Source organism: Pseudophryne corroboree, chromosome 11, assembly GCF_028390025.1.
Source record: "Pseudophryne corroboree isolate aPseCor3 chromosome 11, aPseCor3.hap2, whole genome shotgun sequence".
NCBI lineage: Eukaryota > Metazoa > Chordata > Amphibia > Anura > Myobatrachidae > Pseudophryne > Pseudophryne corroboree.
The window spans coordinates 340,184,887-340,200,528 of record NC_086454.1 but is presented as its reverse complement, the minus strand read 5'-3'; the positions used below and the strand labels follow the sequence as shown (position 1 = coordinate 340,200,528).

Here is a 15,642-nt window from a genome sequence, read left to right as displayed (position 1 = left end):
CTACCTCTGTGTCATCACTCGTCATCCATTAAGTATACTATCCATCCATCTACATTGTATACCTGTGGTGGCTTTTTTTTTAATACTAGTAGTTTAGCAGTCTGCTGACAGTGTCCACCAGGTCCATTATACTGTGTATAGCAGTACGGTAGGCCACTGCTGTACCTACCTCTGTGTCGTCACTCGTCATCCATAAAGTATACTATCCATCCATCTACATTGTATACCTGTGGTGGCTTTTTTTTTTATACTAGTAGTTTAGCAGTCTGCTGACAGTGTCCACCAGGTCCATTATACTGTATATAGCAGTATGGTAGGCCACTGCTGTACCTACCTCTGTGTCGTCACTCGTCATCCATAAAGTATACTATCCATCCATCTACATTGTATACCTGTGGTGGCTTTTTTTTATACTAGTAGTTTAGCAGTCTGCTGACAGTGTCCTCCAGGTCCATTATACTGTATATAGCAGTACGGTAGGCCACTGCTGTACCTACCTCTGTGTCGTCACTCGTCATCCATTAAGTATACTATCCATCCATCTACATTGTATACCTGCGGTGGCTTTTTTTTTATACTAGTAGTTTAGCAGTCTGCTGACAGTGTCCACCAGGTCCATTATACTGTATATAGCAGTACGGTAGGCCACTGCTGTACCTACCTCTGTGTCGTCGCTCGTCATCCATAAAGTATACTATCCATCCATCTACATTGTATACCTGTGGTGGCTTTTTTTTTTATACTAGTAGTTTAGCAGTCTGCTGACAGTGTCCACCAGGTCCATTATACTGTATATAGCAGTACGGTAGGCCACTGCTGTACCTACCTCTGTGTCATCACTCGTCATCCATTAAGTATACTATCCATCCATCTACATTGTATACCTGTGGTGGCTTTTTTTTTATACTAGTAGTTTAGCAGTCTGCTGACAGTGTCCACCAGGTCCATTATACTGTATATAGCAGTACGGTAGGCCACTGCTGTACCTACCTCTGTGTCATCACTCGTCATCCATAAAGTATACTATCCATCCATCTACATTGTATACCTGTGGTGGCTTTTTTTTTTATTATAGTAGTTTAGCAGTCTGCTGACAGTGTCCACCAGGTCCATTATACTGTATATAGCAGTACGGTAGGCCACTGCTGTACCTACCTCTGTGTCGTCACTCATCATCCATTAAGTATACTATCCATCCATCTACATTGTATTCCTGTGGTGGCTTTTTTTTTTATACTAGTAGTTTAGCAGTCTGCTGACAGTGTCCACCAGGTCCATTATACTGTATATAGCAGTACGGTAGGCCACTGCTGTACCTACCTCTGTGTCGTCACTCGTCATCCATTAAGTATACTATCCATCCATCTACATTGTATACCTGTGGTGCCTTTTAGTTGTGCGCATTAAAATATGGAGAACAAAAATGTGGAGGTTAAAAAAATAGGGAAAGATCAAGATCCACTTCCACCTCGTGCTGAAGCTGCTGCCACTAGTCATGGCCGAGACGATGAAATGCCATCAACGTCGTCTGCCAAGGCCGATGCCCAATGTCATAGTACAGAGCATGTAAAATCCAAAACACAAAAGATCAGTAAAATGCCTCAAAAATCAAAATTAAAAGCGTCTGAGGAGAAGCGTAGACTTGCCAATATGCCATTTACGACACGGAGTGGCAAGGAACGGCTGAGGCCCTGGCCTATGTTCATGGCTAGTGGTTCAGCTTCACATGAGGATGGAAGCACTCATCCTCTCGCTAGAAAAAAAGAAAAGACTTCAGCTGGCAAAAGCACAGCAAAGAACTGTGCGTTCTTCGAAATCACAAATCCCCAAGGAGAGTCCAATTGTGTCGGTTGCGATGCCTGACCTTCCCAACACTGGACGGGAAGAGCTTGCACCTTCCACCATTTGCACGCCCCCTGCAAGTGCTGGAAGGAGCACCCGCAGTCCAGTTCCTGATAGTCAAATTGAAGATGTCACTGTTGAAGTACACCAGGATGAGGATATGGGTGTTGCTGGCGCTGGGCAGGAAATTGACAAGGGGGATTCTGATGGTGAGGTGGTTTGTTTAAGTCAGGCACCCGGGGAGACACCTGTTGTCCGTGGGAGGAATATGGCCCTTAACATGCCTGGTCAAAATACAAAAAAATAAGAATTTACTTACCGATAATTCTATTTCTCGGAGTCCGTAGTGGATGCTGGGGTTCCTGAAAGGACCATGGGGAATAGCGGCTCCGCAGGAGACAGGGCACAAAAAAGTAAAGCTTTACTAGGTCAGGTGGTGTGCACTGGCTCCTCCCCCCATGACCCTCCTCCAGACTCCAGTTAGGTACTGTGCCCGGACGAGCATACACAATAAGGGAGGCATTTTGAATCCCGGGTAAGACTCATACCAGCCACACCAATCACACCGTACAACTTGTGATCTAAACCCAGTTAACAGTATGACAACAGAAAGGGCCTCTTAAAGATGGCTCCTTAACAATAACCCGAATTAGTTAACAATAACTATGTACAAGTATTGCAGATAATCCGCACTTGGGATGGGCGCCCAGCATCCACTACGGACTCCGAGAAATAGAATTATCGGTAAGTAAATTCTTATTTTCTCTATCGTCCTAAGTGGATGCTGGGGTTCCTGAAAGGACCATGGGGATTATACCAAAGCTCCCAAACGGGCGGGAGAGTGCGGATGACTCTGCAGCACCGAATGAGAGAACTCCAGGTCCTCCTTTGCCAGGGTATCAAATTTGTAAAATTTTACAAACGTGTTCTCCCCCGACCACGTAGCTGCTCGGCAGAGTTGTAATGCCGAGACCCCTCGGGCAGCCGCCCAAGATGAGCCCACCTTCCTTGTGGAGTGGGCTTTTACAGTTTTAGGCTGTGGCAGGCCTGCCACAGAATGTGCAAGTTGAATTGTGTTACAAATCCAACGAGCAATCGACTGCTTAGAAGCAGGTGCGCCCAACTTGTTGGGTGCATACAATATAAACAGCGAGTCAGATTTTCTGACTCCAGCCGTCCTTGTGACAACGTCCAACAACTTGGAGTCCTCCAAGTCGCTAGTGGCCGCAGGCACCACAATAGGTTGGTTCAGATGAAATGCTGATACCACTTTAGGGAGAAAATGCGGACGAGTCCGCAGTTCTGCCCTATCCGAATGGAAGATTAGATAAGGACTTTTATAAGATAAAGCCGCCAATTCAGATACTCTCCTGGCAGAGGCCAGGGCTAGTAACATAGTCACTTTCAATGTGAGATATTTCAAATCCACCTTTTTCAATGGTTCAAACCAATGGGATTTGAGGAAATCTAAAACTACATTTAGATCCCACGGTGCCACCGGAGGCACCACAGGAGGCTGTATATGCAGTACTCCCTTGACAAAAGTCTGGACCTCAGGGACAGAGGCCAATTCTTTTTGGAAGAATATTGACAGGGCCGAAATTTGAACCTTAATGGATCCCAATTTGAGACCCATAGATAATCCTGATTGCAGGAAATGTAGGAAACGACCCAGTTGGAATTCCTCCGTCGGAACCCTCCGATCCTCGCACCACGCTACATATTTTCGCCAAATGCGGTGATAATGTTTCACGGTGACTTCCTTCCGTGCCTTAATCAAGGTAGGAATGACTTCTTCTGGAATGCCTTTCCCTTTTAGGATCTGGCGTTCAACCGCCATGCCGTCAAACGCAGCCGCGGTAAGTCTTGAAAAAGACAGGGACCCTGCTGTAGCAGGTCCCTTCTCAGAGGTAGAGGCCACGGTTCGTCCGTGAGCATCTCTTGAAGTTCCGGATACCAAGTCCTTCTCGGCCAATCCGGAACCACTAGTATTGTTCTTACTCTTCTTTGCCGTATGATCTTCAATACCTTTGGTATGAGCGGCAGAGGAGGAAACACATACACTGACTGGTACACCCAAGGAGTTACCAGTGCGTCCACAGCTATTGCCTGTGGATCTCTTGACCTGGCGCAATATTTGTCCAGTTTCTTGTTGAGGCGAGACGCCATCATGTCTACAATTTGTCTTTCCCAACGGTCTATTAACATGTTGAAGACTTCTGGATGTAGACCCCACTCTCCCGGATGAAGATCGTGTCTGCTGAGGAAGTCTGCTTCCCAGTTGTCCACGCCCGGGATGAACACTGCTGACAGTGCTATCACGTGATTCTCCGCCCAGCGAAGAATCTTGGCAGCTTCTGCCATTGCACTCCTGCTTCTTGTGCCGCCCTGCCTGTTTACATGGGCGACCGCCGTGATGTTGTCCGACTGAATCAACACCGGCTTTCCTTGCAGGAGAAGTTCCGCCTGGCTTAGAGCATTGTAGATTGCTCTTAGTTCCAGAATGTTTATGTGAAGAGACTTTTCCAGACTCGTCCATACTCCCTGGAAGTTTCTTCCTTGTGTGACTGCTCCCCAGCCTCTCAGGCTGGCGTCCGTGGTCACCAGGATCCAATCCTGAATGCCGAATCTGCGGCCTTCTAATAGGTGAGCCTTCTGCAACCACCACAGAAGTGACACCCTTGTCTTTGGTGACAGGGTTATTCGCAGGTGCATCTGCAGATGCGACCCTGACCATTTGTCCAACAGATCCCTTTGGAATATTCTTGCATGGAATCTGCCGAATGGAATTGCTTCGTAAGAAGCCACCATTTTTCCCAGGACTCTTGTGCATTGATGTACTGACACTTTTCCTGGTTTTAGGAGGTTCCTGACCAGATCGGATAACTCCTTGGCTTTTTCCTCTGGAAGGAAAACCTTTTTCTGAACCGTGTCCAGAATCATTCCTAGGAACAGCAGACGAGTTGTCGGGATTAAATGGGATTTTGGAATATTCAGAATCCACCCGTGTTGTCTTAGCACCTCTTGAGATAGTGCTAAAGCTGTCTCCAGCTGTTCTCTGGACCTTGCCCTTATTAGGAGATCGTCCAAGTATGGGATAACTAATACGCCTTTTCTTCGAAGAAGAATCATCATCTCGGCCATTACCTTGGTAAAGACCCGAGGCGCCGTGGACAATCCGAACGGCAGCGTCTGAAACTGATAGTGACAGTTTTGAACAATGAACCTGAGGTACCCCTGGTGTGCGGGGTAAATCGGAACGTGTAGATACGCATCCTTGATGTCCAAGGATACCATAAAGTCCCCTTCTTCCAGGTTCGCTATCACTGCTCTGAGTGACTCCATCTTGAACTTGAACTTTTTTATGTAGAGGTTCAAGGACTTCAGATTTAGAATAGGCCTTACCGAGCCATCCGGCTTCGGTACCACAAATAGAGTGGAATAATACCCCTTTCCTTGTTGTAATAGGGGTACTTTGACTATCACCTGCTGAGCGTACAGCTTGTGAATGGCTTCCAACACCCTCTCCCTTTCGGAAGAGACGGTTGGTAAGGCAGACTTCAGGAAACGATGAGGAGGATCCGTCTCTAATTCCAACCTGTACCCCTGAGATATTATCTGCAGGATCCAGGGGTCTACCTGCGAGTGAGCCCACTGCGCGCTGTAATTTTTGAGACGGCCCCCCACTGTCCCCGAGTCCGCTTGAGAGGCCCCAGCGTCATGCTGAGGTTTTTGCAGGAGCCGGGGAGGGCTTCTGTTCCTGGGAAGGAGCTGCCTGTTGGTGTCTCTTCCCTCTTCCTCTGCCTCGTGGCAGGTACGACAAGCCCTTTGCTCTCTTATTTTTGTAGGAGCGAAAAGGCTGCGGTTGAAAGGTCGGTGCCTTTCTCTGTTGGGGAGTGACTTGAGGTAAAAAAGTGGATTTCCCGGCAGTAGCCGTGGCCACCAAGTCTGATAGACCAACTCCAAATAACTCCTCCCCTTTATACGGCAAAACCTCCATGTGACGTTTTGAATCCGCATCGCCTGTCCACTGTCGTGTCCATAAGGCTCTTCTGGCTGAAATGGACATAGCACTCACCCGAGATGCCAGTGTGCAAATATCCCTCTGTGCATCACGCATATAGATAAATGCATCCTTTATTTGTTCTAACGACAGTAAAACATTGTCCCTATCTAGGGTATCAATATTTTCAATCAGGGATTCTGACCAAACTACTCCAGCACTGCACATCCAGGCAGTTGCTATAGCTGGTCGTAGTATAACACCTGCATGTGTGTATATATTCTTTTGAATAACTTCCATCTTTCTATCTGATGGATCCTTAAGTGCGGCCGTCTCAGGAGAGGGTAACGCCACTTGTTTGGATAAGCGTGTGAGCGCCTTGTCCACCTTAGGGGGTGTTTCCCAGCGCGCCCTAACCTCTGGCGGGAAAGGGTATAATGCCAATAACTTTTTTGAAATTATCAACTTTTTATCAGGAGCAACCCACGCTTCATCACACACGTCATTTAATTCTTCTGATTCAGGAAAAACTGTTTGTAGTTTTTTCACACCATACATAATACCCTGTTTTACGGTATCTGTAGTATCAGCTAAATGTAACGTCTCCTTCATTGCCAAAATCATATAACGTGTGGCCCTACTGGAAAATACGTTTGAATTTCTACCGTCGTCACTGGAATCAGTGCCCGTGTCTGGGTCTGTGTCGACCGACTGAGGCAAAGGGCGTTTTACAGCCCCTGACGGTGTTTGAGGCGCCTGGACAGGCATTAATTGATTGTCCGGCCGCCTCATGTCCTCAACTGACTGTTTAAGGGAAGATAAACCATCACGTAATTCCACAAATAAAGGCATCCATTCTGGTGTCGACCCCCTGGGGGGTGACATCTGCATATTTGGCAATTGCTCCGCCTCCACACCAATATCGTCCTCATACATGTCGACACCACGTACCGACACACACCGCAAACTCACAGGGAATGCTCTAATGAAGACAGGACCCACTAGCCCTTTTGGGGAGACAGAGGGAGAGTCTGCCAGCACACACCACAAAGCGCTATATATACAAGGGATATCCTTATATTAAGTGCTCCCTTATAGCTGCTTTAATATATATATATATAGCCATTAATGTGCCCCCCCTCTCTGTTTTACCCTGTTTCTGTAGTGCAGTGCAGGGGAGAGACCTGGGAGCCGTTCTGACCAGCGGAGCTGTGACAGAAAATGGCGCCGTGTGCTGAGGAGATAGGCCCCGCCCCTTTTTCGGCGGGTTCTTCTCCCGCTATTTTTCCAGTCAGGCAGGGGTTAAATATCTCCATATAGCCCCTATGGGCTATATGTGAGGTATTTTTAGCCTTGTATAAGGTTTATATTTGCCTCTCAGAGCGCCCCCCCCCAGCGCTCTGCACCCTCAGTGACTGCCCAGTGAAGTGTGCTGAGAGGAAAATGGCGCACAGCTGCAGTGCTGTGCGCTACCTTATGAAGACTGAGGAGTCTTCAGCCGCCGGTTTCCGGACCTCTTCACGCTTCAGCATCTGCAAGGGGGTCGGCGGCGCGGCTCCGGGACCGGACTCCACGGCTGGGCCTGTGTTCGATCCCTCTGGAGCTAATGGTGTCCAGTAGCCAAGCAGCAAATCCACTCTGCATGCAGGTGAGTTTACTACTTTCCCCCTAAGTCCCACGTTGCAGTGATCCTGTTGCCAGCAGGACTCACTGTAAAGAAAAAAACCTAAACTAAACTTTCTCTAAGCAGCTCTTTAGGAGAGCCACCTAGATTGCACCCTTCTCGTTCGGGCACAAAATCTAACTGGAGTCTGGAGGAGGGTCATGGGGGGAGGAGCCAGTGCACACCACCTGACCTAGTAAAGCTTTACTTTTTTGTGCCCTGTCTCCTGCGGAGCCGCTATTCCCCATGGTCCTTTCAGGAACCCCAGCATCCACTTAGGACGATAGAGAAAAATCAGCTCTTTGGTGTGGAATTATTTCAACACAAATGCGGACAACAGGTGTCAAGCCGTGTGTTGCCTTTGTCAAGCTGTAATAAGTAGGGGTAAGGACGTTAACCACCTCGGAACATCCTCCCTTATACGTCACCTGCAGCGCATTCATCATAAGTCAGTGACAAGTTCAAAAACTTTGGGTGACAGCGGAAGCAGTCCACTGACCACTAAATCCCTTCCTCTTGTAACCAAGCTCCTGCAAACCACACCACCAACTCCCTCAGTGTCAATTTCCTCCTTACCCAGGAAAGCCAACAGTCCTGCAGGCCATGTCACTGGCAAGTCTGACGAGTCCTCTCCTGCCTGGGATTCCTCCGATGCATCATTGAGTGTAACGCCTACTGCTGCTGGCGCTGCTGTTGTTGCTGCTGGGAGTCGATCGTCATCCCAGAGGGGAAGTCGGAAGACCACTTGTACTACTTCCAGTAAGCAATTGACTGTCCAACAGTCCTTTGCGAGGAAGATGAAATATCACAGCAGTCATCCTGCTGCAAAGCGGATAACTGAGGCCTTGGCAGCCTGGGCGGTGAGAAACGTGGTTCCGGTATCCATCGTTAATTCAGAGCCAACTAGAGACTTGATTGAGGTACTGTGTCCCCGGTACCAAATACCATCTAGGTTCCATTTCTCTAGGCAGGCGATACCGAAAATGTACACAGACCTCAGAAAAAGACTCACCAGTGTCCTAAAAAATGCAGTTGTACCCAATGTCCACTTAACCACGGACATGTGGACAAGTGGAGCAGGGCAGACTCAGGACTATATGACTGTGACAGCCCACTGGGTAGATGTATTGCCTCCCGCAGCAAGAACAGCAGCGGCGGCACCAGTAGCAGCATCTCGCAAACGCCAACTCGTTCCTAGGCAGGCTACGCTTTGTATCACCGCTTTCCAGAATACGCACACAGCTGAAAACCTCTTACGGCAACTGAGGAAGATCATCGCAGAATGGCTTACCCCAATTGGACTCTCCTGGGGATTTGTGACATCGGACAACGCCAGCAATATTGTGCGTGCATTACATCTGGGCAAATTCCAGCACGTCCCATGTTTTGCACATACCTTGAATTTGGTGGTGCAGAATTATTTAAAAAACGACAGGGGCGTGCAAGAGATGCTGTCGGTGGCCCGAAGAATTGCGGGCCACTTTTGGCGTTCAGGCACCACGTACAGAAGACTGGAGCACCACCAAAAATACCTGAACCTGCCCTGCCATCATCTGAAGCAAGAGGTGGTAACGAGGTGGAATTCAACCCTCTATATGCTTCAGAGGATGGAGGAGCAGCAAAAGGCCATTCAAGCCTATACATCTGGCCACGATATAGGCAAAGGAGGTGGAATGCACCTGTCTCAAGCGCAGTGGAGAATGATTTCAACGTTGTGCAAGGTTCTGCAACCCTTTGTACTTGCCACACGTGAAGTCAGTTCAGACACTGCCAGCCTGAGTCAGGTCATTCCCCTCATCAGGCTTTTGCAGAAGAAGCTGGAGACATTGAAGGAGTAGCTAAAACAGAGCGATTCCGCTAGGCATGTGGGACTTGTGGATGGAGCCCTTCATTCGCTTAACCAGGATTCACGGGTGGTCAATCTGTTGAAATCAGAGCACTACATTTTGGCCACCGTGCTCGATCCTAGATTTAAAACCTACGTTGTATCTCTCTTTCCGGCAGACACAAGTCTGCAGGGGTTCAAAGACCTGCTGGTGAGAAAATTGTCAAGTCAAGCGGAACGAGACCCGTCAACAGCTCCTCCTTCACATTCTCCCGCAACTGGGGGTGCGAGGAAAAGGCTAAGAATTCCGAGCCCACCCGCTGGCGGTGATGCAGGGCAGTCTGGAGCGAGTGCTGACATCTGGTCCGGACTGAAGGACCTGCCAACGATTACTGACATGTCGTCTACTGTCACTGCATATGATTCTCTCACCATTGAAAGAATGGTGGAGGATTATATGAGTGACCGCATCCAAGTAGGCACGTCAGACAGTCCGTACGTATACTGGCAGGAAAAAGAGGCAATTTGGAGGCCCTTGCAGAAACTGGCTTTATTCTACCTAAGTTGCCCTCCCTCCAGTGTGTACTCCGAAAGAGTGTTTAGTGCAGCCGCTCACCTTGTCAGCAATCGGCGTACGAGGTTACTTCCAGAAAATGTGGAGAAGATGATGTTCATTAAAATGAATTATAATCAATTCCTCCGTGGCGACATTCACCAGCAGTAATTGCCTCCAGAAAGTACACGGGGACCTGAGATGGTGGATTCCAGTGGGGACGAATTAATAATCTGTGAGGAGGGGGATGTACACAGTGAAAGGGGTGATGAATCGGACGATGATGATGAGGTGGACATCTTGCCTCTGTAGAGCCAGTTTGTGCAAGGAGAGATTGATTGCTTCTTTTTTGGTGGGGGCCCAAACCAACCAGTCATTTCAGTGACAGTCGTGTGGCAGACCCTGTCGCTGAAATGATGGGTTCGTTAAAGTGTGCATGTCCTGTTTATACAACATAAGGGTGCCCAAGGACAATTCCATAAGGAGGGCCCAAGGACAATTCCATCTTGCACCTCTTTTTTCTTTCATTTTTCTTTGCATCATGTGCTGTTTGGGGAGTATTTTTTTGAAGGGCCATCCTGCCTGACACTGCAGTGTCACTCCTAGATGGGCCAGGTGTTTGTGTCGACCACTTGGGTCGCTTAGCTTAGTCACACAGCTACCTCATTGCGCCTCTTTTTTTCTTTGCATCATGTGCTGTTTGGGGACTATTTTTTTGAAGTGCCATCCTGCCTGACACTGCAGTGCCACTCCTAGATGGGCCAGGTGTTTGTGTCGGCCACTTGTGTCGCTTAGCTTAGCCATCCAGCGACCTCGGTGCAAATTTTAGGACTAAAAATAATATTGTGAGGTGTGAGGTGTTCAGAATAGACTGAAAATGAGTGGAAATTATGGTTATTGAGGTTAATAATACTATGGGATCAAAATGACCCCCAAATTCTATGATTTAAGCTGTTTTTTAGTGTTTTTTGAAAAAAACACCCGAATCCAAAACACACCCGAATCCGACAAAAAATTTCCGGTGAGGTTTTGCCAAAACGCATCCGAACTCAAAACACGGCCGCGGAACCTAACCCAAAACCAAAACACAAAACCCAAAAAATTTCCGGTGCACATCACTAATTACACACAGTAGCGCATTACATAGCACAATACATACATTACACTCCCCATATTACACACAGTAGCCCATTACATTACACCCACCCATATTACACACAGTAGCACATTACACACACACACACACACACACACACACACACACACACACACACACACACACACACATTACACACAGTAGCACATTACACACACAGTAGCACATTACATTACACTCCCCATATTACACACAGTAGCACGATACATTACACACACCCATATTACACACAGTAGCACATTACATTACACCCACCCATATTACACACAGTAGCACAATACATTACACTCCCCATATTACACACAGTAGCAAAATACATTACACCCCCCATATTACACACAGTAGCACATTACACTACACCCCCCCATATTACACACAGTAGCACATTACACACACCCATATTACACACAGTAGCACATTACACACACCCATATTGCACACAGTAGCACATTACATTACACCCACCCATATTACACACAGTAGCACAATACATTACACCCCCCATATTACACACAGTAGCCCATTACATTACACCCCCCATATTACACACAGTAACACATTACATTACACCCCCCATATTACACACAGTAGCACAATACATTACATTACACCCCCCATATTACACACAGTAGCACATTACATTACATTACACCCCCCATATTACACACAGTAGCACATTACATTACACCCCCCATATTACACACAGTAGCCCATTACATTACACCCCCCACATTACACACAGTAGCACAATACATACATTACACTCCCCATATTACACACAGTAGCCCATTACATTACACCCACCCATATTACACACAGTAGCACATTACACACACACACACACACACACACACACACACACACACACACACACACACACAGTAGCACATTACATTACACCCACCCATATTACACACAGTAGCACATTACACACACACACACACACACACACACACACACACACACACACACAGTAGCACATTACATTACACCCACCCATATTACACACAGTAGCACATTACACACACACACACACACACACACACACACACACACACACACTAGCACATTACATTACACCCCCCATATTACACACAGTAGCACATTACATTACACCCCCCATATTACACACAGTAGCACATTACATTACACTCCCCATATTACACACAGTAGCACAATACATTACACACACACCCATATTACACACAGTAGCACATTACATTACACCCACCCATATTACACACAGTAGCACAATACATTACACTCCCCATATTACACACAGTAGCAAAATACATTACACCCCCCATATTACACACAGTAGCACATTACACACACCCATATTACACACAGTAGCCCATTACACTCCCCATATTACACACAGACAGTAGCACATTACATTACATTACACCCCCCATATTACACACAGTAGCACATTACATTACATTACACCCCCCATATTACACACAGTAGCCCATTACATTACACCCCCCATATTACACACAGTAGCACATTACATTACATTACACCCACCCATATTACACACAGTAGCCCATTACATTACACTCCCCATATTACACACAGTAGCAAAATACATTACACCCCCCATATTACACACAGTAGCACATTACACTACACCCCCCATATTACACACAGTAGCACATTACACACACCCATATTACACACAGTAGCACATTACACACACCCATATTACACACAGTAGCACATTACATTACACCCACCCATATTACACACAGTAGCACAATACATTACACCCCCCATATTACACACAGTAGCCCATTACATTACACCCCCCATATTACACACAGTAACACATTACATTACACCCCCCATATTACACACAGTAGCACAATACATTACATTACATCCCCCATATTACACACAGTAGCACATTACATTACATTACACCCCCCATATTACACACAGTAGCACATTACATTACATTACACACCCCATATTACACACAGTAGCCCATTACATTACACCCCCCACATTACACACAGTAGCACAATACATACATTACACTCCCCATATTACACACAGTAGCCCATTACATTACACCCACCCATATTACACACAGTAGCACATTACATTACATTACACCCCCCATATTACACACAGTAGCCCATTACATTACACCCCCCATATTACACACAGTAGCCCATTACATTACACCCCCCACATTACACACAGTAGCACAATACATACATTACACTCCCCATATTACACACAGTAGCCCATTACATTACACCCACCCATATTACACACAGTAGCACATTACACACACACACACACACACACACACACACACACACACACACACACACACATATTACACACAGTAGCACATTACATTACACCCACCCATATTACACACAGTAGCACATTACATTACACCCCCCATATTACACACAGTAGCACAATACATTACACACACCCATATTACACACAGTAGCACATTACATTACACCCACCCATATTACACACAGTAGCACAATACATTACACTCCCCATACTACACACAGTAGCAAAATACATTACACCCCCCATATTACACACAGTAGCACATTACACACACCCATATTACACACAGTAGCCCATTACACCCCCATATTACACACAGTAGCACATTACATTACATTACACCCCCCATATTACACACAGTAGCACATTACATTACATTACACCCCCCATATTACACACAGTAGCACATTACATTACATTACACCCCCCATATTACACACAGTAGCACATTACATTACATTACACCCACCCATATTACACACAGTAACACATTATATTACACTCCCCATATTACACATAGTAGCCCATTACATTACACCCACCCATATTACACACAGTAACACATTATATTACACTCCCCATATTACACACAGTAGCACAATACATTACACCCACCCATATTACACACAGTAGCACAATACATTACACTCCCCATATTACACACAGTAGAACAATACATTACACACAGTAGCACAATACAACACCCCTCCCTCCTCTCCTCCCCACCCCCATAGTAGCACATTACATTGTACATAGTCCCCCTACCCCCAATAACCCCCAGTAGACACTGTACCTGCCTGGTTTGTTGCTCCCTCCTGTGAAGAGCAGGGTCAGGTGGCGGCCCTGGGACAGTGTGGTGTGGGAGGTAGCACAGAGCAGCCACATCCAGCAGCAGGGAAGCTGGGCTGTTACAGGAAGCCTACTGTGGTGGGCGGGGCCAGCCACAGCGCTGCAGAGCCCCTGGCTGCCGGGTCATGTGCTTCACTGGTGGCTGCTGTGCTTATTTACACCCTGCTGCTGGTCAGACTGCCTGACTCTGGTACAGGGCACTAGGGCAGTGACCAGGACTCTCAGAGCACACAGTCTGCCTCTCCGGCGCAGGCCCCGCCCCCCGCATTTCCGGAATCGCGCATGCGCAGCCCGGATTCACGCGGATGAAGAGTTAAAAACCGGGAGGGCTGACAAGGTATGCGGGACAGCGGGAGGCTCATGTAAAAAAATCGGGAGCCTCCCGCTGAATGCGGGAGGGTAGGCAAGCCTGCCTAACTCTCTGCACATGTTACATGTGCCCCCCTGCAGTGCAGCATGGTGTTACCTAGGAGCTCAGTTACTGGCTGCTTCTGCATGTAGCCCACACATGCTGGGACGCTTTATTCTCACACTGCAATGTAGCACTGAGCTAGGACACGCCTCTATCACACCTAACTCTCTGCACATGTTACATGTGCCCCCCTGCAGTGCAGCATGGTGTTACCCAGGAGCTCAGTTACTGGCTGCTTCTGCATGTAGCCCACACATGCTGGGACGCTTTATTCTCACACTGCAATGTAGCTCTGAGCTAGGACACACCCCTCCCACACCTAACTCTCTGCACATGTTACATGTGCCCCCCTGCAGTGCAGCATGGTGTTACCCAGGTGCTCAGTTACTGGCTGTTTCTGCATGTAGCCCACACATGCTGGGACGCTTTATTCTCACACTGCAATGTAGCTCTGAGCTAGGACACACCCCTCCCACACCTAACTCTCTGCACATGTTACATGTGCCCCCCTGCAGTGCAGCATGGTGTTACCCAGGAGCTCAGTTACTGGCTGTGTTTGTTTTACTCGCACCTCAGAATCCGGCTCTGTGTTTTCTGCTGAGTCTTGCAGTTACACAGCATGTGATTCCTGAGTGATAGTGCTGAGTCTGCAGCTACCCACCGGATGCCATGTCTGTACTGTGCAATGGGCACATCCGTTATGAGATCAGAAATATCCTACTCAGGGCTTTTCTATACAGAACAAATACACAATTCTCAATTTATTTCCTGTTTTGTTGAACTGCTCATCTCTCTATTTATTCTAATCCACATGGTGGTATCCCCTCCCCCATCCCTTCCTGGGGCAACGCAACAGCCCCTCCATGTCCTGCTGTGATCTATCCCCTCCCCCATCCCTTCCTGGGGCAACGCAACAGCCCCTCCATGTCCTGCTGTGATCTATCCCCACCCCCATCCCTTCCCGGGGTAACGCAACAACCCCTCCATGTCCTGCTGTGATCTATCCCCTCCCCCATC

At 47.4% G+C, this 15,642-nt stretch overlaps 1 protein-coding gene across 2 annotated transcripts in view; it reads right to left on the bottom strand.

The window, feature by feature from the left end:
* Window positions 1–14,384, bottom strand: part of ST3GAL2 (ST3 beta-galactoside alpha-2,3-sialyltransferase 2) — a 74,404-nt gene extending 60,020 nt beyond the window's left edge. Inside the window, exon 1 of one of the 2 annotated variants that reach the window (XM_063945874.1) lies at window positions 14,158–14,384. The gene's annotated coding sequence lies outside the window, so the exon portion shown is untranslated. The remainder of the gene's footprint in view (window positions 1–14,157) is intronic. The other variant, XM_063945875.1, reaches the window with a different exon arrangement.
* Between the last annotated feature and the right edge of the window lie 1,258 nt (window positions 14,385–15,642).